Source organism: Hyperolius riggenbachi, chromosome 6, assembly GCF_040937935.1.
Source record: "Hyperolius riggenbachi isolate aHypRig1 chromosome 6, aHypRig1.pri, whole genome shotgun sequence".
Classification (NCBI taxonomy): Eukaryota; Metazoa; Chordata; class Amphibia; order Anura; family Hyperoliidae; genus Hyperolius; species Hyperolius riggenbachi.
Genome location: NC_090651.1, coordinates 200,022,302 through 200,047,246, shown reverse-complemented (window position 1 = coordinate 200,047,246; position 24,945 = coordinate 200,022,302). Strand labels below are relative to the sequence as shown.

The 24,945-nt window shown below is 44.3% G+C and overlaps 1 protein-coding gene across 3 annotated transcripts in view; it reads left to right on the top strand.

Annotated features, from left to right (window-relative positions):
• LOC137521275 (THAP domain-containing protein 5-like) overlaps positions 1–24,945 on the top strand; it is a 49,572-nt gene that overhangs the window by 1,550 nt on the left and 23,077 nt on the right. Inside the window, exon 1 of one of the 3 annotated variants that reach the window (XM_068240299.1) lies at positions 1,325–1,402. The exons of 1 other annotated variant lie outside the window; for it this stretch is intronic. The gene's annotated coding sequence lies outside the window, so the exon portion shown is untranslated. Of the gene's footprint in view, positions 1–1,324; positions 1,403–21,511; positions 21,549–24,945 lie in introns of those variants that run through there. One more of the 3 variants, XM_068240298.1, reaches the window with a different exon arrangement.

The following is a 24,945-nucleotide window of genomic DNA, read 5'->3' as shown; positions in this document are numbered from 1 at the left end:
CTGGCCATCCCGATCCCTATGCCTAGTCTGCTAAGCATTCAACAGGATCATTAAAGTGGATCCGAGATAAACTTTTACTCATTGCATAATTGTGTTCCTTTCATATAGTTTATAGGGCATTCCTCAAGCCAATTACTTTTTTTTTTGTTTTAATACACTAATTCCCTATAAACTAAACAAGCCTCGCCCACAACTTTTTCACAGTGATTTGGCACAGTAGCACTTTTTCACAGTGCCTTGGCACTGTAGCAAGGGCTTATGGGAGCTCAGTCTGGGCAGGAGGAGGTTGTTACTAGCCAGAGATTTCAGAGGCAGAGGGGAGGTGGAGAGGGGACTGAATTTACACACAGGCAAGCTGATAGCATATCCAGCCCTCAGCCTGTGACATTGTGACAAACAGAACATGGCTGCCCTCATTTTATCACAGGAATAAATAAATCATAAACCGTTGAAGCTGTTTGCAGCTAGATATGCTGTGTAAACTTTAGATAAGATATATAGACAAGTTACTTATAGTTAGTTTTTCATCTCTGATCCACTTTAAGTCAAATACTTTCCCTGAAGGTGCCCCAAGAAGTGGCCTTTAGATGCACGACAGTTAGATTGCATAAGGCCCCATCGATTTTATTGTTCCTGTCTGCACCCGCCTCAAAGTACTCTTACTGAGGACTAGTTTTGATTTCTATTTAACAACTACTTCTTGTGGGTCACCCTTTATATATTTTTTTTTCTGGGAGTGTATTGGTTTCCCCCTTATATAAATTCCCCTGTTGGTCTTGTGGTCCTCTTATGGCTTTCCTTGGTGGTCTCCCCCCAACCTCTTATAGTTTCAATCTACCATGGCACAAGCAGCGAGTCTTTAACAACGTCTTATAATGAAACTTGTTGAGCGGAGCGCTGGTCGTAGTATGTGGCAATGCTGGTGGCTGTTAGTAGTGGATGTGGCCTTCCAAGCAGAACCAGTACTTTTGTGAGTTTATCAGTTCATTGTCAAAGGGGCACTACAGCGAAAAATTGTAAAATTTAAAATATTTGCAAACACATACAAATAAGAAGTACATTTTTTTTCAGAGTAAAATGAGCCATAAATGACTTTTCTCCTATGTTGCTGTCACTTACAGTAGGTAGTAGAAATCTGACAGAAGCGACAGGTTTTGGACTTGTCCATCTCTTCACAGGGGATTTTCAGGGATTTATTTATTTTCAAAAGCACTTAGTGAAAGGCAGTTGCTCTGTCCAACTGCCAAAAAACTGTGTAGTGAGCAGGGAAGCTGGCCAGCATCATTGTTTAAATTATTTTAGGGAATATCTTTATAAAGAATAAAAGCCTTGCTGGGAATCCCCTATACAGAGATGGACTAGTCCAAAACCTGTCACTTCTGTCAGATTTCTAGTACCTACTGTAAGTGACAGCAACATAGGAGAAAAGTAATTTATGGCTCATTTTACTCTGGAAAAACCATACTTCTTATTTGTTTGTTTGCACATATTTTAAAATGTTTTGCCATAGTGCCCCTATAAAGAGTGTGTGTGAGTATGTGCACGCACGCACGCACGCACGCACGCACAAGCAATTCACTATGTAAAGCCCCTTTTTTTTTCCATGCGCACTGGTTAATCTTTGTAATTGATGCCCTGTGTGTGTGTTTGAGAGGTGCGTATAGGCTTACCACACCTCCCGTAGCTCGGTGGCTGGGCGTCTGCCTCCGTTTAGATGATACGTGTCAAACTCCGGCCCGTGGGCCAAATCTGGCCCCCTCGGAGCCATCAGATTTGGCTCTCAACTAGTTTCTCAATTTGCATTATGTTTGGCCCACTCTAAAGCTGCCGTTCCAGAGTCCTAGTCAGCGCAGACACAGTAGGCCTGCAGGAGTATGCGTGCACTCCCACGGGAAGACGTAGCCGTTGCGTGTGCCCTCTGACCTGGACATACTATGTACACATTCGCAGTTTGTCTGCTTGGGGATGTGATATTGATATGTATACAGTACACCACTCCTGACTGGCTGCTTCTGGCTCTGCAGCATGTAAAGTCTGACTGATCTATGCTGGGAGGGGGGTAAACATTGATAAGACTAAGGGCCTTTTTCCACTAGCCTGCGATTTGCGGTTTGCTTCTGATCGCAAATCGCAAGGTACATTAAACTAATGGAAACTGCAGCAGCAATTTCCATTAGTGCGATGCGATTTTGGTCAAAGCGCAATCGTCGTCCTGCCGCGTTTTGTATGCGATTGAGCTGGACTATGAGTATAGTAGCTCAATCGCAATCGCATGGTGGAAATTGAAACGCGATTGCGATCGCATTTCATAGTGGAAAAGGGCCCTTTTCCACTATGAAATGCGATCGCAATCGCGTTTCAGTTTCCACCATGCGATTGCGATTGAGCTACTATACTCATAGTACAGCTCAATCGCATACAAAACGTGGCAGGACGACGATTGCGCTTTGACCAAAATCGCATCGCAATCGGATCGCACTAATGGAAATTGCTGCTGCAGTTTCCATTAGTTTAATGCACCTTGCGATTTGCGATCAGAAGCAAATCGCAGGCTAGTGGAAAAAGGCCCTTACTGATAATGGCTTTGTGAGCAGTCAGATAAGTGAAGATGATAAACACACATTGCTGGAAACTTAAAGCGGACCTGAACTCAGAACTTCCTCTCTGCTCTAAAAGATATGCGACAGCATAATAACCTTTACAGAAAAACATTTCTTTGTTATAGCTGATACAAATCCTGCAATAAATCTGCACTGTTTGTACTTCCTGCTTTCATCGAAGCAGACATATTTTTTAACATCCTGCGCTTTCAAATGAGCTTATCTGCTGTGGTAGTCAGGTGACACAGGGGAGAGATCAAATTACAATTTGTGATTAGACACAAATGAGGGGGAATTAGACAGGCTAAGCTGTATCTATCTATCTATTAAACTATCTAAATACATACAGGATTCATTTCTCTGTTTCTTTCTGCCCTGTGAAAGAGTTCAGGTCCACTACAACACCTTACCACCACCTGAATGAGATTCTTTCAGCTAGGATAATTTCACAGCACAGAGGCAGGCCTGGTGCACACCAAAAACCGCTAGCAGATTCGCAAAATGCTAGCAGATTTTGAAACGCTTTTTCTTCTTTTTCTGCAGCTTTTCAGCTAGCATTTTGCTGTTTTGTGAAGCGTTTTTGGTGTAGTAGATTTCATGTATTGTTACAGTAAAGCTGTTACTGAACAGCTACTGTAACAAAAAACGCCTGGCAAACCGCTCTGAAGTGCCGTTTTTCAGAGCGGTTTGCGTTTTTCCTATACTTAACATTGAGGCAGATCCAAAATCTGCAATCCAAAATCTGCAGCAGCCCGGGAGTATGCGTTTCTGCAAAACGCCTCCCGCTCTGGTGTGCACCAGCCCATTGAAATACATTACCCTAGCGGATCCGCACCCGCAAGCGGATCGCAAACCGCAGCAGAACCGCTCTGGTGTGCATTAGGCCGCAGAGCTGCATGAGGAAATAAACTGCTCCTAGTACTTGAGGTAATGTGTTCTCTAACATACAGTATCTTAAAAAAAAAAAAAAAGTTTCTTTGATTGATAGTTGTCTTGTAAGGGGATTTTTGTGGTTGTAGAATTTTTGTATGAATAAATACAATGGGCTTGATTCACAAAGCCGTGATAAATGATATCATGGGCGTGATATGCTTAGCATATTGTAAGGAGAACAGAGGCGCCAACAGAATAAAATATATCTAAAAACTTTAAAATTCCTCGGGAGGCGGTGGTGGACTCATCTCCCCCGAAGCAGACATGATACTGTCGCTTTTAGTACAAACAAATTTATTTATATGTAGAGCAGTACAGAGGCGCTAGTAGGGTAAAAAGTCACTAAAATTGTTTTAGAATGAATGGTGTCGTAGGTGGATACTATATACTTCTCCCCCCAAACATTATAGTATCCACCTACGACACCATTCATTGTAAATTTAGTGATAAGATTATATATGCACAATTTATTACGATTTTAAACACGCAGGAGAACCCCTGTGCAGGTTTTGTAATAACTATACTCAATAGGAGAATTATCACTGTGTGATTATAAAACAGTTTTCCACCCTCATACATGTTAATTGTGCAAATACTACATGTAGGTCATAAAGTTTTACTACATACGGTTTTCTAATTGTCGCTTTGTATCTCTGTTGTTTTCAGTGTATCACTCCTGTTTATTGCCTGATGAAGCTGGATTTTGCCTGCGAAACACGTTGCAACTTGTACTAGGAGTATATGAATAAATTGTCTAACTATAATCGACAGTGCTTGTGTCTATTTTGGGGTTTGCTGGTCCACCACCTCATCCCGAACGTTTTAAACAATTTTAGTGACTTTTTACCCTACTGGCGCCTCTGTACTGCTCTACACATCAAGAAATCCACCCTTGGTGGGTGTTACACCCTCTTTTTTCCCTCTATCCGCAGAGAGCGACGTCTTAATCCTGAGTGGGGACAGGCTTGTTCTCCCCACCTGCCTTCTCAGTGGTTGCCTTGGAGGTAACCCTGGTTTGTAAGTATATTACTTACGTTCTACATTGCCTTCTACTTTTTCCAATACATACTACACTATATTTGGGCTCTCGGTTTTCTATTTTTTAAATTTATTTATATACTCCAACATACAGTGCAACGCGGTTCGCGGGTATATTCCCGCTTCTTCAGGCAATAACGAACAGGAGTACACACAGTGCAGTCTTAAGGTCACGATAATCACCTCACGATATGCTTAGCGCACAGGTTTGCGCGCATACAAGTAAAGGTTTGCGCGCATTAACTTTCCCCATTCACGCACTAACCCATATTTTAGCGCGTGAACGGGGAAGTTAATGCGCACAAACCTTTACTATTATGCGCGCAAACCTGTACACGTGCTAACCCGCACACTAAGCATATCACGGCTTTGTGAATCAAGCCCAATATCTGATGAAGCAGACATTGTAATTTTTTTTTATTTTTTTTTTGTATTCTCACTCGCACTGTTCATTCACGTGGTGGCTCTGCTTAATATAGGGGTTACAGATGATCTTTAAGAGACTCCGTAACAAAAATTGCATCCTGTTTTTTTATCATCCTACAAGTTCCAAAAGCTATTCTAATGTGTTCTGGCTAACTGCAGCACTTTCTGCTATCACAGTCTCTGTAATAAATCAATGTATCTTTCTCCTGTCAGACTTGTCGGCCTGTGTCTGGAGGGCTGCCAAGTTCTTCAGTGTTGTGGTTCTGTGATGAATCTCCCTCCTCCAGGCCCCTCTCTGCACACTGCCTGTGTGTTATTTAGATTATGGCAGATTCTCTCTTCTCTCATCTTTTGCAAGCTGGATAAATCGTCCTCTGAGCTGGCTGGGCTTTCACATACTGAGGATTACAGACAAGGGCAAAGCTGTTTGCAAGAAGAAAAGAGCAGCCTTAAACTTCAGTGCATGAGAGCAGAAGGGGGAAAGAAACACACAATGATCTCTTGAGATACAAAAGGAAAAGTGTATACAGCCTGCTTGTGTATGGATGTATTTTCTATGTGTGGACATGCTGTACATCAACCTATTTCCTGTTTTGGTGGCCATTTTGTTTGTTCATAAACAAACTTTTTAAAACTGTTTTTAACCACTTTTAATGCGGCGGGGAGCGGCGAAATTGTGACAGAGGGTAATTGGAGATGTCCCCTAACGCACTGGTATGTTTACTTTTTGTGCGATTTTAACAATACAGATTCTCTTTAATATATCTAACGCTCCTCAGTGCTTTGTTTATTTATTTTTGCTGTACATTACAAAAATCAGGCTTTGTAGCGCTTTGCACGGTGGTTTAGTTAAGATGCAGAGGTGCCTGCTGACATCCCTTGTTATGGTCATAGGCAGTGGTGTGTAACAGTAGCCTCTGCAAGGGATGCAGCGGTGCCCAGAAGCCACAGGGGGCCACGTGGGGAGAGAAGTCCTGAGAGACTCGTATCTAAGGATGTGGAGAGAAAAAGCTTTCTGCTCTCTGCACAATTGTTCTAATGACTGCGTCTGCTCAGCCACTGATATGGAATCGTACAAAGTTTTGTAGACAGTCCCTATTCAGTGTTCAGCAGGCTCTTCTGTACAGCGCAGCTCTGCCCCCAACCTACCCCTCCCCAAGAGCTGTGTACTGTAGTGATGTCGGAGAAGTCTGCAGAGCCAGTTGTGCTCCATCAGAGGTGGACAGTGAGAGTAATAAGCTGAGGCTGGGAGACAAGTGGTGCACTGGCCAGGGGGGAGGGGGGAGATTTCCTTCCAGACTGCCTCTCATTTAATTAGAATAAATTTATTTGATAATTTTGGACCAGTACAGTGCCTGCTGCATTCGGGTTTTTGTATAAGGCAATGTGAACCACTAGGCTGGATGAGGGAAATAAAAGCTCCATTACAGAGCAATTAGAGGGTGGGCAAGTGAGTAAATGTACACAGCATGATGCAGAGCAGAAGCTTGTCTCCTGCAGGGTCCGTAGAAAAACATCTATCTGCTCTTCCACCATTGTTATGACTGCATGTGCACAGCTAAATAAGGTATTACATAGGATGAAAAGTTTTCGACAGTCCCTAGACACCAGTACGGCTGCTTGCAGACTTGTGTGATAGACCATGAACTATATACCCCCTATACTGTCACCTATACCCTCCCCATGCCTATAATCCCACAACCACCCCCTCCCCTGCTAACACTAATGTTTTGCTTTGGCAATGCTAAATGGTGGACTGGCAGGAGTCATATTATAGGCAAGTAGCCTCTGTGTGATGTGGGACTGCAATACAGAACCTCTCTGCTCCATCTCAGGTTATTCTCAGTCTCCCTCCACTCCTCCTCTCTCCCTTATTCACCTTTGTTTTCCCCCCTTCCCCTAGTGCTGGGTGTCTGTGTCTGCTTGTAATACAAAAAAGCTAAATAAAAGTGCAATTCTGGTGAGGCAAATATCTTCTTCCCCCTCTTTGAGCTTTTTCAGAATCCTTTATTTCGCCAAGCATGACTGGGTTATGCCTGAAATTGGTTTTAGCAACAAAACAGGCAATTTAGGCGATGAAACACTGACCATAAGAAGAAAAAGTGCTGCAGCAGCAAATGACAGTCAGAAAAACACAGTACGAGAAACATTATGCATTAGGTGCATGATAGGGACACTTCCATGGATACAATGACAGTGCAATAAAAAAAAAATAAGCAAGCAACAGAAACCGTCATAATAAAAATAACACTCAGTAACGTGGGCACAGCACCTAAGGTGCATCTTTATTGGGGGCCCTGGGGGCTTAACCACTTAACGATCATAGGTTTAACCACTTGCCGACCGCCCACTGTAGATTGGAGGCAGCAAAGTGGCATGCCCAAGACCACGTAATGCCAATTGGCGTCGGGTCCTGGGACTGTTCTGAGCCGGAGATCGCACGCAATGATGCGCGCGCATCCACTGGCAATAGGCTCCGCCAACCCGCGACGTCAACCCGCAGGCCGTTCGGAAGCACCGGCAGGTTGTTAACCCCTCGATCGCCGCGTTACAATCGTATAATACGCTTTGTAATGTATACAAAGCGTATTATACAGGCTGCCTCCTGCCCTGGTGGTCCCAGTGATCGAGGGACCACCAGGGCTGGCTGCAGCCACCCTAGTCTACACCCAAACACACTGATCTGCCCTCCCCCCTGCCCTCTGGCCGCCCACAGCACCCCTCAGACCCCCTCCCCCCCCCCCGCCCACCCCCACAGGCCCCTGTTTGCACCCAAACACCCCCCTAACCACCCATCAATTACTCCCTGTCACTGCTATTTTTAGATTAGGCCTTTAACTGCCCCCTGGGGGCTCCTGATCACCCCCCCCCACACCCTCAGATTCTCCCCAGACCCCCCCCCCCCTTGTGTACTGTATACATCTATCTTCCCCTATAATCACCTGTCAATCCCCTGTAAATCACCCATCAATCACCCCCTGTCACCACCTGTCACTGCTACCCATCAGATCAGACCCTAACCTGCCCCTTGCGGGCGTCTGATCACCCACCCCACCCACACCCTCAGATCGTCCCGCAGACCCGCCGTCCGATCACCTCCCAAGTGCATTATTTACATCTGTTCTCTCCTCTAAACACCCACTAATCACCCATCAATCACCCCGTCACCACCTGTCACTGCTACCCATCAGATTAGACCCTAATATGCCCCTTGCGGGCACCCAATCACCCGCCCACACCCTCAGATAGCCCCCCAGACCCGCTCTGATCAACTCGCCAGTGCATTGCTTGCGTATATTCTCCTCTGCAATCGCCTACTGATCACCTATCAATCACCCCGTCACCACCCGTCACTGCTACCCATCAGATCAGACCCTAATCTGCCCCTTGCGGGCACCCAATCACCCGCCCACACCCTGAGATAGCCCCCCCAGACCCCTCTGATCACCTCCCCAGTGCATTATTTACATCTGTTCTCCCCTCTAATCACCCATCAATCACCCCCTTTCACCACCTGTCACTGCTACCCATCATACCCATCAGATCAGACCCTCATCTGCCCCTTGCGGGCACCCAATGACCGGCCCACACCCTCAGATCACCGTCAGATACCCCGATCACCTCCCCAGTGCATTGATTGCATCTATTCTCCCCTCTAATCACCCACTGAGACACCCATCAATCACCTCCTGTCATCCCCCAAGCACTCCTATCCATCAGATCAGGCCCTAATCTGCCCCCCTGCGAGCTTCTGATCACCCGGCCAAACCCTCACCCGCCCCACCGCAGTGACAGAATTTTTTTTTTCCTGATCACTGCTGGTACGACTTAATTGTGGCAAGACCAACCGTTATGCCACACAATACGCAACCGCCAATCCAAGAAGCTACTATGCCCAGCCTTTACGGTGGAAGCCACTCCAAGATTCCAAACGTAACATTTTTTGGGGCCTTCCCCTGAACATGGGTCTAGTCAAAAAGAATGTATTGCGGTCTTATTGGTCTACGCACCCAATACATCACATGCCCATGTTCTCTGCTGCCATGTCCAGATCACGATTAGAGAACATCCTGCGCTTCCTGCACTTCAGTGCCAATACAACCTGTCATCTAAGAGGCCACCCTGCTTATGACTGTTTCCACAAAATGCGGCCCCTCATAGACCACGTCATCAAAATGTTCAGATGCTTATACCCCTGAACAGTCATTTTGAGGCATTTGGTTTCTAGACTACTCCTCATGGTTTTGGGCCCCTAAAATGCCAGGGCCGTAAAGTAACCCCACAAGTGACCCCATTTTAGAAAGAAGACTCCCCAAGGTATTCCGTTAGGTGTATGATGAGTTCATAGAAGATTTTATTTTTTGTCAAAAGTTAGCAGAAATGTATTTATTTATTTTTATTTTTTTTTCACAAATTGTTATTTTCCACTAATTTGTGACAAAAAAATAAAATCTTCTATGAACTCACCAAACACCTAACGGAATACCTTGGGGTGTCTTCTTTCTAAAATGGGGTCACTTGTGGGGTTTCTATACTGCTCTGTAATTTTAGGGGCCTAAACCGTGAGGAGTAGTCTAGAAACCAAATGCCTGAAAATGACCTGTGAATAGGACGCTGGGCCCCTTAGCGCACCTAGGCTGCAAAAAAAAAGTGTCACACATGTGGTATTGCCGTACTCAGGAGAAGTAGTATAATGTGTTTTGTGGTGTATTTTTACACATACCTATGCTGGGTGGGAGAAATATCTCTGTAAATGGACAATTGTGTGTAAAAAAAAAAAAAAAAAATCTTAAAAATCTCATTTACAGAGATATTTCTCCCACCCAGCATGGGTATGTGTAAAAATACACCCTAAAACACATTACACTACTTCTCCTGAGTACGGCGATACCACGTGTGACATGTTTTTGCAGCCTAGGTGCGCTAAGGAGCCCAAAGTCCTATGAGCACCTTTAGGCTTTAGCACCCCCAAAATGCCAGGACAGTAAACACACCCCACAAATGACAACATTTTGGAAAGTAGACATCCCAAAGTATTCAGAGAGGGGCATGGTGAGTCCGTGGCAGATTGCATTTTTTATTGTCACAAGTTAGCAGAAATGGAAACTTTTTTTTTTTTTTTTGTCACACAGTGTCATTTTCCGCAAACTTGTGACAAAAAATAAAATCTTCTATGAACTCACCATGCCTCTTAGTGAATACTTTGGGATGTCTTCTTTCCAAAATGGGGTCACTTGGGGGGTATTTATACTATCCTGGAATTCTAGCACCTCATGAAACCTGACAGGTGCTCAGAAAAGTCAGAGATGCTTCAAAATGGGAAAATTCAAGTTTTGCACCGTAGTTAGTATAGAAAGCTGTATTAGGGACAAGAAAAGGAGGTAAAATTCATTTAGATGGTAGGTTGTATGACCGAGCAATAAACTGTTAAAGCTGCAGTGGTCTGAATGGAAAAAAAAACTGTCTGGTCCTTAAGGGGTTTTATGACTGCAGTCCTTAAGTGGTTAAACCCCCCTAGTGACCAGGGTATATTTTACAATCTAGTGCAGCTTTAAAAGCTCACTGCAGAGCCATATAACTTTGCACACAAATCAATATCCCCCCTTTTGTTGCCACCAACAGAGTTTTCTGCTACTGCGACCTTAAAACTTTAAAAAAAAAATAAAAATGGCTCTCCCCCCGGATCAGCGCGATTGTCTCTCGGCATCAGCCTATGAGAGGCGATCGTTTGTAAGCCTCTGCTGGGGACAGCTCAGTGACAGAGCTGTCCCCCGTACAGCTATGCGCTGCTGTAGATTGCAGCGCTGTACAACCGTTAGAAACGATCGCAGGCTAGCAGGCTGATGTCTGAGCCCAGCTCCGTCATTCAGCGGGGATGATTCCCTGCAAAACACTCCCACAGGACTTGACGCCAATCAGTGTTACGCGGTCCTGGGGCTGCCACCTTGCAGCTGCCGATCGGCATAAGTAGGTTGTAAGGTGGTTAAAATAGAGTTCAAGAGTCTAACCGTTGTGACTGTGCCTCGATGTCTTAGTGGGGATAGCCCGGAACCTCCGGCCCAATGGAAGTTCTGTTTTCTCCCCTCTCCGTTATCTCTCCCCTTTTCTCTCCTCTGTCAGTCTCTACTTTGTCCTTCCCCCCCCCCCCCCCCCCATCTTACCCTCACAATTTAATCACCCCAATCTTATTAGTAACTAGGGCTGCACGATTTTAGGGGAAAATCGAAATTGCGATTTTTTTTTCTCTCAGAAATCAAAATTTCGATTTTCCCCCGATTTTTTTTTTTCAAATCCTGCTTTTTGCACTTGAGGGGGGTTGTTCACGGTCCGCAATCTGTAACTTGCTTCTGGCCCCGCTGTGCGCGGATTGGCCAGAAGCAGTGAATATGTATAAGTGTTAATGAGCGGGGGGGGGGGGGGGATCCACTCGAGCGAGCGGCGGGCACATACAGCATTACTAATCGCTGGCTAGCGATGGAATGACGGCAGCGGTAGGCGGAGCTGTATGCTCTGTACAGCTCCGCCTACCGCTGCCATCATTCCATCGCTAGCCAGTGATTAGTAATGCTGTATGTGCCCGGCCGCTCTCTCGAGTGGATCCGCCCCCCGCTCATTAACACTTATACATATTCACTGCTTCTGGCCAATCCGCGCACAGCGGGGCCAGAAGCAGTGATCCTCAACACTAGCGGCTTAACTAACAACATTAAGCTCGACTGAGATTTTCAGCTTGTGCTGCAAGGAGGGCACGTCTGAGTCAAGCGCTAGTACCAGTCTGGTACTATCTGCGCTTGGCTCAGACGTGCCCTCCTTGCAGCACAAGCTGAAAATCTCAGTCGAGCTTAATGTTAGTTAAGCCGCTAGTGTTGAGAATCACTGCTTCTGGCCCCTCTGTGCGCGGATTGGCCAGAAGCAGTGAATATGTATAAGTGTTAATGACCGCCTACCGCTGCCGTCATTCCATCGCTAGCCAGTGATTAGTAATGCTGTATGTGCCCGCCACTCGCTCGAGTGGATCCGCCCCCCCCCCCGCCCGCTCATTAACACTTATGCATATTCACTGCTTCTGGCCAATCCGCGCACAGGGGGCCAGAAGCAAGTTAGACAGCGGACCGAAAAACCGAAGGCACTGACGATCAGCAGATCGTCTTGCCTCGAACCGCGGTTTCGGTTTTGAACCGAAAAACCGTGCAGCCCTATTAGTAACCCTATCCTAGAGCTAGCCATACAATTATTTATTTATTGTATTTATAAAGCGCCAACATATTACACAGCGCTGTATATTGAGGTTACAGACAACATTTAGGGGTGACATACAGCAATAAGACAATACATGCAAACCAGATCACGCAGCACAGTAGGGGCTTGATTCACAAAGCCATGACAACTCTTATCACAGGCGCGCTAGCATTTTGCGTGCTATAATGTGCGTAACGGTTTTCGCGCAATCACAAATTTTAGCACGAAAACCGCTACACTCATTATAGCGTGTGCAAAACGCTAGCGTGACCGTGATGAAAGTTATCACGGCTTTGTGAATCAAGCCCTATGAGTACAAGGTAATGCTTAGTCAGTCACTGGATGAGAACATGGAGATTAGGCAAGTCGAGTTCACTCAGATCCATAGGATGGGTGTACAGTAATGGAGGTGCATGATCAGGTAGGAGACATAAGGAGGAGAAGGAGGACCCTGCCCAAAGGCTTACAGTCTAGAGGGAGAGGTGGGGACACGAAAGGTAGGGGACCAGAGTTCAGCTGCGGGTTTAGAGCACTAGTGAGGGGGGTAGGCCAAGGTAAAAAGGTGACCTTTGAGGGCCTTATTGAAGATGTTGAAAGAGGGGGAAACCCTAATGGGGGAGGTAGAGAGTTCCATAGTGTTGGAGAAGCTCTTGAGAAGTCCTGGAGGCGTGCATGGGATTAGGTGATGTGGGGGGCAGTTAGGCGAAGTTCATTGGAGGAGCGGAGTGAGCAGCTAGGTGTGTACCTCTGGGTAAGATCGGAAATGTAGGTTGGACAGGTTTTGTGGACAGATTTGAAGGCCAGATACAGTATCTTGAATCTGATTTAGGACTGAATAGAAAGCTAGTGGAGGGATTCACAGAGGGGAGCCGCTGTGGTGGAGCGATGGGAGGAGTGTATAATTCTAGCTGCCGCATTCATGACGGACTGCAGAGGGGCAATTCGGGTCATAGGGAGACCAGACAGAAGGGCGTTGCAGTAGTCAAGGCAGGAAATTATGATTTTATGATTTATTTATTTTTTTGACATTCTTTCACTATGATCAAATCTGCTGATTATCAACCAGCCACTTTGATCGTAATTTTGATCAATCTGTGGCAACAATTTATATAAAATTACTATCAAACAGAAAAAGTGCCAATACATCAGAAGATTATTGGCAGATTCGACAGATACATTTCTCTAATTGTCATCCGGGACAACTTGAGATCCGGTCCCGCCCAGGATCTGTGGAAACACACAATCAATAAGCCCCCGCCCTCCCTCAATCCTCAGTTCATCTGTGTTTCCGTGACAGAAACACCTTCAGAGAGCGGTGGGATGGCGGGACTCTGGATACATTTAAGGAATCTTTTGTTCCACCTCCTGCTGAGTCCCTTCCAGGTCCCTCTCTTAGGCCCATATGCAATTCACTTTTTCACCTGAGTTTTCTCCAAGTTGACATTTTCACATCTTGTCATAAAATCCCTATTAAGCCACCAGCCAGCAAGAAAATACTCAAAATTATTTTGATAGTACTTTTTCTTTACTTTTTGGTACATTTTACATGACAAAATGCTGCAAAGTTATTTTAAAAAGAAGTAGAAAAAATATCTCCTAGGAGAAAACTCAAGTGAAAAAAAGAATTGCATATGGGCCTTAGTGTTTTCTCTCAGCCTTCAACTTTTCCTGATGTATTAGGTGCTGAGGAAGAGGGGGAAGATATTCTTGAGACTGGGTCTCAGGAAGAGAGTGAGCAGCCTCGATCAGAGGGTTCAGAGAAGGAGGAAACAGTAAATACTCCCAGGTTTTTATTCACTGCTGATGAATCTTCTGAGTTTCTCAAGGCAGTATATTCCATGGAACAAATTAAAGAACCAGTTCCAGAAATTACCCCTCAGGATCAGGTGTATTCAGGTCTAGGTCAATCCACAGGTAGAGGGTTTCCTATTCACAAAACCTCGCAGGAAATTACCTCTCAATGGAAAAACCCTGAAAGGCCTTTATTTGTACCTAAATCAGCAAAAAGGAAATATCCTTTTGCTCAAACTGCAATTGACAAATGGACTAAATGTCCTAAACTGGATGCATCCCTGTTTAAATATTCTAAATTCGGACTTATCGTTTGAGGACGCTTGTTCTCAAGGATGTAATGGATAAAAAAGTTGATGGCCTTCTTAAGAAAGCTTGGGAATCGTCTGCTTTTGGCTTCATTCCCGGTATTTCAGACACCTGCATATCACGTAACCTTAGAATTTGGATGGATAATTTAGTCGATCAAATTTCTAAGGGCGTTCCGCTTAAAGATTATGCGGCTTCCCTTCTGGTTGTTCTCAGAGCAGTCACCTTTTTGGCTGATGCTGTGACAGAACTTATTCGGGTTTCTGCGCGTACTACGGCTCTTATTAATTCAGCGAGACGAGCAGTGTGGTTGAAGACCTGGGGGGGAGACTAAACGTCCAAAAATAGGCCATGTGCCATACCGTTTGAGGGAAATCTTCTATTCGGGTCAGGTTTAAAGGATGTTCTGTCACGTTCAGAAGAAAAAGGGAAGCAATTCCCTAACAAAAAGAAGAATATTAAAGGGAAGAAACCTTTTGTACCTGGAAAACAGGATTCTGAACAAACAAAAAATAGGAATGTGCAGAGGAAATGGTTCTTTCCGAAAGGAAGGGGTAAGGGAGGGTTCACTCTTGGGAAGACTGAACCCCCAAGCAAAATAAATGACACATTGCCAGTATGGGGAAGACTGATTTATTTTCGATTAGAATGGGAAAAGTTGAATCCCAATCCTTTTTGTTTTGCAAATTATAAAGGAAGGTTATCGCCTTCAGTTCTCAGTCGAACCTCCTCAGAAAAAAATTTGTGAATTCAGTTCCAAGGGACCCAGAGAAAGCCAGGGGTCTGGAGTGGGAAATTCAGAAGCTTTTAGAAAAAACGTTATTGTTCGGTTCCCCAGGAAGAGGAATTCCAGGAGTACTACTCCCACGTATTTTTGGTGAAGAAAACCAACCAAGGTTTTTTCTAAACCTAAAGTCTCTCAATCCCTATCTGATTTACAAGAAGTTCAGGCTGGAGAGCATCTACTCGGTGAGGAGTCTATTACAAGGCAAATAATTCTTTGTCTCAATAGACCTTCAAGATGCCTATCTGCACATTCCAATTTTTTTCAAACATCAACATTTTTTGAGATTTGCAATCAGAGCTCCCTCCTACATTCGTCACTTCCAGTTTCAGGCACTACCTTTCGGTATAGACTCAGCCCTTCGGGTGTTCACAAAGGTACTGGCGGAAGTTATGAAAGAATTAAGAATTCAGGGGATTTCAATAGTTCCATATCTGGACGATCTTCTAGTTTTTGCAGATACGGAAGATCTAGTCAAATCTCACAGAGACATTGTCATCAAAACATTGACTCAGGTTCGATGGATTGTGAATTACACCAAATCAGCTCTGCCACCAGTTCAGGAAAACAAAAGTTTGCTTTCTTAAAACAGAAAGAATTTGCAATAATTCAGGTTCAGGGAATTACCTTTCTGGGTTACAAGATAGACTCAATAGAAAAGAAGATATTTTTACTATCAAAATCAAAGATCTTAAAGATACAGTCGGAGGTGGGTATGCTAATCAGTCGAGAAATATCTTCACTTCGACAGATTATGAGAGTACTGGGACTATTTTCAGCGGTAATTCCGGCAGTCACTTGGTCCCAGTCACACGGCAGGAGCCTTCAATCTCTTCTATCAAATTGGGACAAATCCAAGGATTCCTTGGATCTCCTGATTTCAATACCGGAATCAGTAAAGTCCAGTCTACTTTGTTGGTTGGACTGTCAAAATTTGAACAGGGGGAGATTTTGGAGGCAAACCAACCCTGTGAAAATATTTACGGATGCAAGTTCTTGGGGCTGGGGGGCAACAGCAATGGGCAATCATGCTCAGGGGAATTGGCCTCAGTCCATAAGCATAAAGTCGTCCAATTTCAGGGAACTTCTGGCAGTCCAAAAAGCTCTTGTATCTTTTCAGTCCCTGATAGAAGGGATCATTAGTATAAAAGATTTTGGTTAGCACTCCAGCTTCTCAGTGAGCAAAAGATTTTTTATTTTCCAGTTACATGTCAACACTTAAGTTAACAATTGTTTCGGGGCCATCAGGGGTCCCCTTCTTCAGAACAGTCTGCACTGTTCTGAAGAAGGGGACCCCTGATGGCCCCGAAACAATTGTTAACTTAAGTGTTGACATGTAACTGGAAAATAAAAAATCTTTTGCTCACTGAGAAGCTGGAGTGCTAACCAAAATCTTTTCTACTAATGGACTGTCTATTGGATGTGGCTTGACATCCGTGGTTATGCACCCGAATACTACGGAAAGGTGTGCCTCTCCCCACCATTTACCCTGATAGAAGGGAGTCATACTCTAGTCTTTTCAGACATCACGACAATGGCATACCTTTCAAAACAGGGAGACACAAGGTCGCTCGATCTCAAGTCTATCTGTGCAGAGATTCTAATTTGGTAGAACATTGAGTTCTATCTTTATCGGCTATTCACATAAGGGGAATTCTCAATGTGAAAGCGGACTTCCTGAATCGTCAGGAGGTGAACCAGTTGGAGTGGGAACTTCATCCGGAAGTTTTCCAGATGGTTATACAATGACAATTAAAACAGAATAATGTTGTTCCACCCCTAATTACAGTCCTATACAAATTCCACACAAATAGATACAGGGCTTTAAATAAACAATTCGTCTTTTATTCTTCCTTCAAAGTTTCTTCAAAATTGCGGACAAGCTTGCAAACCCAGTTTCTGAATTCCAAATCACAACAAGACTGCCTCACACGTGTTTCATGGTCAAAGACCGCTTCCTTAGAGGCACACAGTATACATACAGTACAGACCAAATGTTTGGACACACCTTCTCATTCAAAGAGTTTTCTTTATTTGCATGACTATGAACATTGTAGATTTACACTGAAGGCATCCAACGATGAATTAACACATGTGGAAGTATAGTACATAACCAAAAAGTGTGAAACAACTGAAAATATGTCATATTCTAGGTTCTTCAAAGTAGCCACCTTTTGCTTTGATTACTGCTTTGCACACTCTTGGCATTCTCTTGATGAGCTTCAAGAGATAGTCACCTGAAATGGTCTTCCAACAGTCTTGAAGGAGTTCCCAGAGATTTTTAGCACTTGTTGGCCCTTTTTCCTTCACTCTGCGGTCCAGCTCACCCCAAACCATCTCAATTGGGTTCAGGTCTGGTGACTGTGAAGGCCAGGTCATCTGGTGCAGCACCCCATCACTCTCCTTCCTGGTCAAATAGCCCTTACACAGCCTGGAGGTGTGTTTGGGGTCATTGTCCTGTTGAAAAATAAATGATGGTCCAACTAAACGCAAACCAGATGGAATAGCATGCCGCTGCAAGATGCTGGCCATGCTGGTTCAGTATGCCTTCAATTTTGAATAAATCCCCAACAGTGTCACCAGCAAAGCACCCCCACACCTTCTCCTCCATGCTTCACGGTGGGAACCAGGCATGTAGAGACCATCCGACCACCTTTTTTGCGTCGCACAAAGACATGGTGGTTGGAACCAAAAATCTCAAATTTGGACTAATCGGACCAAAGCACAGATTTCCACTGGTCTATTGTCCATTCCTTGTGTTCTTTAGCCCAAACAAGTCTCTTCTGCTTGTTGCCTGTCCTTAGCAGTGGTTTCCTAGCAGATATTGTACCACGAAGGCCTGATTCACACAGTTTCTTCTTAACAGTTGTTCTAGAGATGTCTGCTGCTAGAACTCTGTGTGGCATTGACCTGGTCTCTAATCTGAGCTGCTGTTAACCTGCGATTTCTGAGGCTGGTGACTCAGATGAACTTATCCTCCGCAGCAGAGGTGACTCTTGGTCTTCCTTTCCTGGGGCGGTCCGCATGTGAGCCAGTTTCTTTGTAGCGTATGATGGTTTTTGAGACTGCACTTAGGGACACTTTCAAAGTTGTCCCAATTTTTCGGACTGACTGACCGACCTTCATTTCTTAAAGTAGTGATGGCCACTCGTTTTTCTTTACTTGGCTGCTTTTTTTCTTGCCATAATACAAATTTTAACAGACTATTCAGTAGGACTATCAGCTGTGTATCCACCTGACTTCTCCACAACGCAACTGATGGTCCCAACCCCATTTATAAGGTAAGAAATCCCACTTATTAAACCTGACAGGGCAGTGAAGTGAAAACCATTTCAGGTGACTACCTCTTGAGGTTCATATTCCTGAAAATAAAGAAAACACTTTGAATGAGAAGGTGTGTCCAAACTTTTAGTCTGTACTGTACATCAAATGTCGACCCACAAAGGTGTATAACTGCAACCTAAAAAAATTTGCCTAATAAAGATCAAAGACTGATGTTCACTGATGATATCCTGGACGCTAACACGCAAGAGACCATTTTTCCAGATGGTAATGGAGAGGTTCGGGGTACCGGAGATAGATCTCTTTGCGTCCCCAAAGAACGCAAAGGTGAAGCGTTTCTACTCTCTCCACAGATGCCAGAAGTCTCTGGGATTGGACACGCTCAGTCTACCGTGGGAATTCAACCTTTGTTACGCCTTCCCTCCAACAGTACTCCTTCCTCAAAGTCTAGTCAAATTACAAAAAGCCATGGTATGCGACCTTATTGAGAATATCAGTGGAACCATCGTTTCCGCTACCATCCCGTCTCCAGATATCCTGATCCAGGGCCCGCTAATTTATCCCAGACCACAATTATTCAAACTGGTAGCCTGGATCCTGAGAGGGTAATACTAAGGATGATGGGCCTTTCAGAGAAAGCTATTGAAACTTTAATGTAACTCAAAAGATTTATCGTAACATTTGGAACGTGTATTTGTCGTGGTGCGAATCGCATGCCAAGAATCAGATGTTAACTAGCTCAGTTCTGGAGTTTCTCCAGGCTGGTTTTCATATGAAGTTAGTTCCAAGCACTCTCAAGGTTCAGTGTTCAGCTTTGTCCCTTTTGCTAGACAGGCATTTGGCACAAGAAGAGTTGGTTAGAAATTTCTTTAAAGCTCTGCAGAGATCTACTCCAGTTAAACAAAAGATATTTCCGCAATGGGATTTATCTCTTGTCCTTAATAATCTTACGAAGGTTCCCTTCAAATCTTTTGAGGCGATTGATATAACCTTTTTAACACTCAAATTAGCTTTTCTTATCGCCATTACGTCTGCTAGACGTTTGAGTGATTTACAAGCATTATCCATTAAGGATCCTTTTCTGATTATCTGTCCAGATAGTGTGAGACTGATGCTGGGCATACACTATTTGTTTTTCCCTTATCAATCGAGCCGCTGATGGCTCGATTGATAATATCCGACAGGTCGATAATATCCGCCGGATCGATTCCCCGCTCGATCTGGATGAGCGGGGACGCGGCGGGAGTCGATCCGGCGTCTAATCGAGCCGCCGGGTCGACCCGTGTATGCCCAGCATCAGACTAGATCCGGCTTATCTACCGAAAGTATCTACAGAATTTCATAGATAACAAGTAATCATTCTCCCTTTTGCTCCAAACCATCAGGTACTAAGGAGGAGGGGTTTCATTGTTTAGACGTAAGACAATCTTTATTAGTTTATCTCTTCAGATCGGGAGAATTTAGGAAATTGAGCAATTTGTTAGTCTTATTTTCAGGGAAAAATAGAGGTCAGCAGGCATCTAGGCAGACCATTGCAAGATGGATCAGACAGATCATTACTTTAGCTTATAAGGGTAGCAATAGCCCCTTACCTCCTAACATTAAAGCTCATTCAACATGCTCTTTATCCACGTCATGGGCAGAAAGGGCAGGAGCCACCATTCAACAGATATATCAAGCGGCAACATGGTCGAGTGCATCTACCTCCATTAAACATTACAGAGTCGATGTATTATCTCAACAAGATCAGTCGTTAGGCAGAAAGGTGCTTCAGGCGGTGGTCCCTCCCTAGGTGAATCTTTTTTTGTTAAAGTGGACCCAAATTAAAAATAGAAGATTTCAGAAATAAAATCTATTTTCTAAAGTATAATAATAATAAATAGCAGCCTTTTTTCAGCTGAATGATGACAAATATAAAATATTTTACATTTATTGGAGGAACCCCTCCCTTCCATTCATATTGCCGGGATTTTTCCGGCAAACTGGTGGAGGAGATAAAAAACAAAAACAAAACACAGGCTGCTACTGATGATGTCGCAGGGGAGGTGATCTCAGCTTGTGCGAGATTTTACATAGACTATGCCCCTGTGAGGGAGGGTAACTAGTGACAAACACATCCATGATCTAAAACCTTGTGCTAATCTCAGAAGTAATGGCTGCCACCTGTATAACCCTAGTTATGAAAATAGAAGGGTGAAAAGCATGCACTGAAATGCTCATAGGCTTAAAGAGACACTGAAGCGAAAAAAAAATTATGATATTATGATTTGTATGTGTAGTACAGCTAAGAAATAAAACATTAAGATCAGATATATCAGTCTAATTGTTTCCAGTACAGGAAGAGTTAAGAAACTCCAGTTGTTATCTCTATGCAAAAAAGCCATTAAGCTCTACGACTTTCAAAGTCGTGGAGAGGGCTGTTTTCTGATTTTTTATTATCTCAACTGTTCCTGAACTATTTACTTTTTCTCTGCCAGAGGAGAGGTCATTAGTTCACAGACTGCTCTGAAAGAATCATTTTGAATGCTGAGTGTTGTGTAATCTGCACATATTCTAGAATGATGCAATGTTAGAAAAAAACACTATATACCTGAAAATAAAAATATGAGAATATTTTCTTTGCTGCTAATCTTCTAGAAATTATTCATAGTACACAACCAATTAACTATATTGTATATTTTTTTTCGCTTCAGTGTCTCTTTAAAGGAGTGTTTATTTATCTTTGTATGTGTCAGAGTGGTGCAACTAAATATTTTTAATAAAAAAAAAAAAAAAGTTTGGTTTGGGTCCGCTTTAAAGACTTCTTGTCTATCTCTCAGGTTGTCCCGGATGACAATTAGAGAAATCCTCCTATTAGACCTACCGGTAATGGAGTTTCTGGTTGTCATCCAGGACAACGTCTATAACCCTTCCCTATACCTGTCTTGCACCTTTCTTTTAATATTCAGGATCACAGGGCATTTTAGTCACTTGTGGTGTCTAATTTCATTCCTTCATCTTGGTGTTTCTAGTCTACTTACTTTCAGACGCACTAAGGATTGAGGGAGGGCAGGGGCTTTTAAACTTCTTGATTGTGTGTTTCCACAGATCCTGGGCGGGACCGGATCTCAAGTTGTCCCGTATGTCAACCAGAAACTCCATTACTGGTAGGTCTAATAGGAGTATTTATCTCTAATCAAATTTGATTAGAGATAAATTTGTTTCTTTGTCTAAGCTGCTCATATACTGCAGGCCGATTCCCTTCCGATTTCAGCATGAATTCTTAGGGGAATCGGCTGAGCCTGCCTCGTCTTCCCCACGTCTGCCCCCTAATTTATAAATGTACAACACCTCCCCCTCCCCCCGCATGTGCATTATACATTTCCTGTCCTGTGTCAGCCTTCAACGTGGTGTCCGTAGCCCCCAGGCCTTTCTCCGTACACGCCACTGGCGCATAGCATCTGACATCAGACACTATGCACCAGTGGCATGTACAGAGGCCGCCCGGAGGTTACAGGCACCTTGCGGAGGCCGACACAGGACGGGTAATGTATAATGCACATATTGGGGGGCACATATATACATTATGGCGGCAGCCACGGGGGTTGTCGTTTTGTCACTCATTCCGAAATCTACCACCGCACACCCAATCAACCAACTTAGGCCTGACATCTTGCACCATGCACTCTTGAGTAACGCAACCAATTTTGGCCCGAAATTGGTCACATAGTCTATCAGGCCTTCACTTGGTGGCACTGATTTTCAACCAATTTGATCATCGAATTGGTTGGCCGATCGGCCGTCAAAGTTGCCTGATGTATGGGCACCTCAAAAGTCCCAGTCCTCCCCTGCTGGGAGCGCACTTGTTTGTCTGTTTTTCTGTATTTTTCTGCACACCACGGGCTTGATTCACTAAACCGTGATAACTCATATCACGGCCACGCTAGCGGTTAGCGCTCGTTATAACGCGTGTAACGGTTTGCGTGCGCAAACGTGAATTTTTGTGTTTACGTGCAAAAACCGTTATGCGCGTTATAAGGTGCGCAAAACTATAGCGCAGCCGTGATATGAGTTATTACGGTTTAGTAAATCAAGCCTCGTGTGTCTGTATGTGTGAAAACATGCACATTTTATCACAGAAGTTAATGTGATTGATAGAGAAAATGTGTTCACTGCTGTCTGTTTTTATCTGCATGGGGAAAACACATTTAGGCCTCTTGCACACTATATGTGATTCAGATTTCGATTTTTAATCGGTATTGCTTTCTGCGTTTTTCTTTTGATAGCATCCAGGGAAAATCGGAATTGCAAATCGGATTTGCAGGGTGCCTCAAGTGTGCCCAGACAAGCATGTGACCAAGCACCACGCATACGAGAGGAATCGGCGCAGGATACAGCTTGTATGGCTTATCCTGCTCCTGCACAAATTCCCATAGATGTTAACTATTCCGCCTCCAGGCCACCATGGATGGTGAAGAATGAAATAATTTGTCTTCCAGCAATTGCTGACGGACGAATTATAGTGTTTTATAAGTAACTTCAGCTCTGTCTTCTGACGGCGCCGACATTACTCACTGCTGCGCTCAAGTCTCCTGCGCTGGAATGAAAGTGTTCAAGCACCACACGTGCAAAACTGCTGTTGTGCCCGTCTGATTTGCCTGAAACCCACCTCTTCCCACCTGTATACTACTTGATGTAACTTCCACATATTGCGTTATGTATCACCCTGCTGTGATTTTTTTTTTTTTTTTTTTTTTACCTGAGCAATAAATGCAGCGGCAGAGACAGTGCCTGGCCTTTGTCTCCTGTTGCTATGTATTTGAGGGCTGGTGCCCACCAAGAGCTTTTTGAAAGTTTTTAAAAACGCTAGCGTTTGAAAAGTGCTTGGCTACTGTATTTCAATGGAATGGTGCACACCAGAGCGATTGGTTTTTTCCAAAAAACGCAAACTCGGGTCCTGCAGCATTTTGCTGATTTCTGAGGCGATTTAGCCTCAATCTTAAGTATAGGAAAGTGGATGAAATCGCTCTGAAAAAAACGCTAGATCAGATCGATTTTTTGTTACAGAAGCTGTTCAGTTACAGCACTACTGTAACAACAAATACAAAACGCTACACCAAAACGCTCCAAAAAATGCTAGGCATGTTTAGAGAATTGCTCTAAACATGCCTAGAATCGCTCAGAAAAACCTCTCCAAAAACCTCTAGCGTTTGCGGATCAGCTAGCAGTATTTGGTGTGCATTGGCCCTTAGTGTGCACTAGCCAATTGAATAACATTGGTTCTCAGATTTCCTGTACAGAAAACAAGGGGGGGGGGGGGAGAGGGCATGCAAAGTTCCGCAGGGAGTGTCCAGTGACTAGTTACACCCAGTGTTCTCCCCAGAATTTTTTTCCAGCCGGGTGGCATTTAATTGTAGCCGGGTGGCATGAAAAAGTAGCCGGTTGGGGCGAGATGAGAGAATGCAAGGCTGGTGCTTCTGTGTGCCACTCTGCTTACAACATAGGAGGAGGTGAGCCAATGACAGCCGGGTGGTCACCAAAACTAGCCGGGTGGAGCACCCGTCTAAAAGAGCCTGGGGAGAACACTGACACCCCTGGTCATAGGCTCAGCATACATCTAGTGCGATATTCATCATCATGACCCAGGAAGTTAGGTGTTGTTTCACTTGGTTTGTTATCAGGGCTGTGGAGTCGGTACAAAAATCAGCCGACTCCGACTCCTGAGGTTAGGATTCCACCGACTCCTCAACTCCGACCCCTCTAATTTGCATATAACAATCTTGTTGATTGAAAGTATGTAACATGAAATGCTTCTCTTAACTGCCAACGTTTAGGAATTTTAAAAGACAACTGAAGTGAGAGGGATATGGAGGCTGCCATATGTATTCCCTTACCTGGATATCCAGCAGATCTTCTGCCTCTAATACTTTTAGTCATAGACTAAAACTAGTCCTTGGTAAGAGTACTTGTAGAAGGTACAGAAAGGAACAAAGAACATCTATCAGGCCCTAGACAATGTAACTATGGGTGCATGCAATAGTGATGTGCAGGTACTCTGCAGGAGAATGAGGCCATTCTTCCTCTATTATACATTCTTCAGGTACAATCTGAACCAGGCTTATGGGTGATAGACAACACCTCTGTGTTCATTCTCAGTGGATTCCCTGCAGCTGTGTGGGGAGTGCATATGTATAGTACTACTGTGTAACAAAGTAAACCTGAGACAGATGAAAATAAAATTTTATACATACCTGGGGCTTCCTCCAGCCCCCTTCCGGCTAATCAGTCCCTCGCTGTCCTCCGCCACCTGGATATTTTGCTATGGGTCCAGGTACTTGAGCCAGTCTTGCGTAGTGCACATGCACACACTCCGCCGGGAGCATTCTACATCTGCGCAGCACTATTGCTCAGGTGCAGAATGCTCCTGGCTGTGGGAGTGGCATGCGGCCGGACTGCACTGACTGGCTGAATTACCAGGACTCATAGCAGAAGATCCAGGTGGCAGAGGAGGACAGCAAGGGACTGATTAGCCTGAAGGGGGCTGGAGGAAGCCCCAGGTATGTA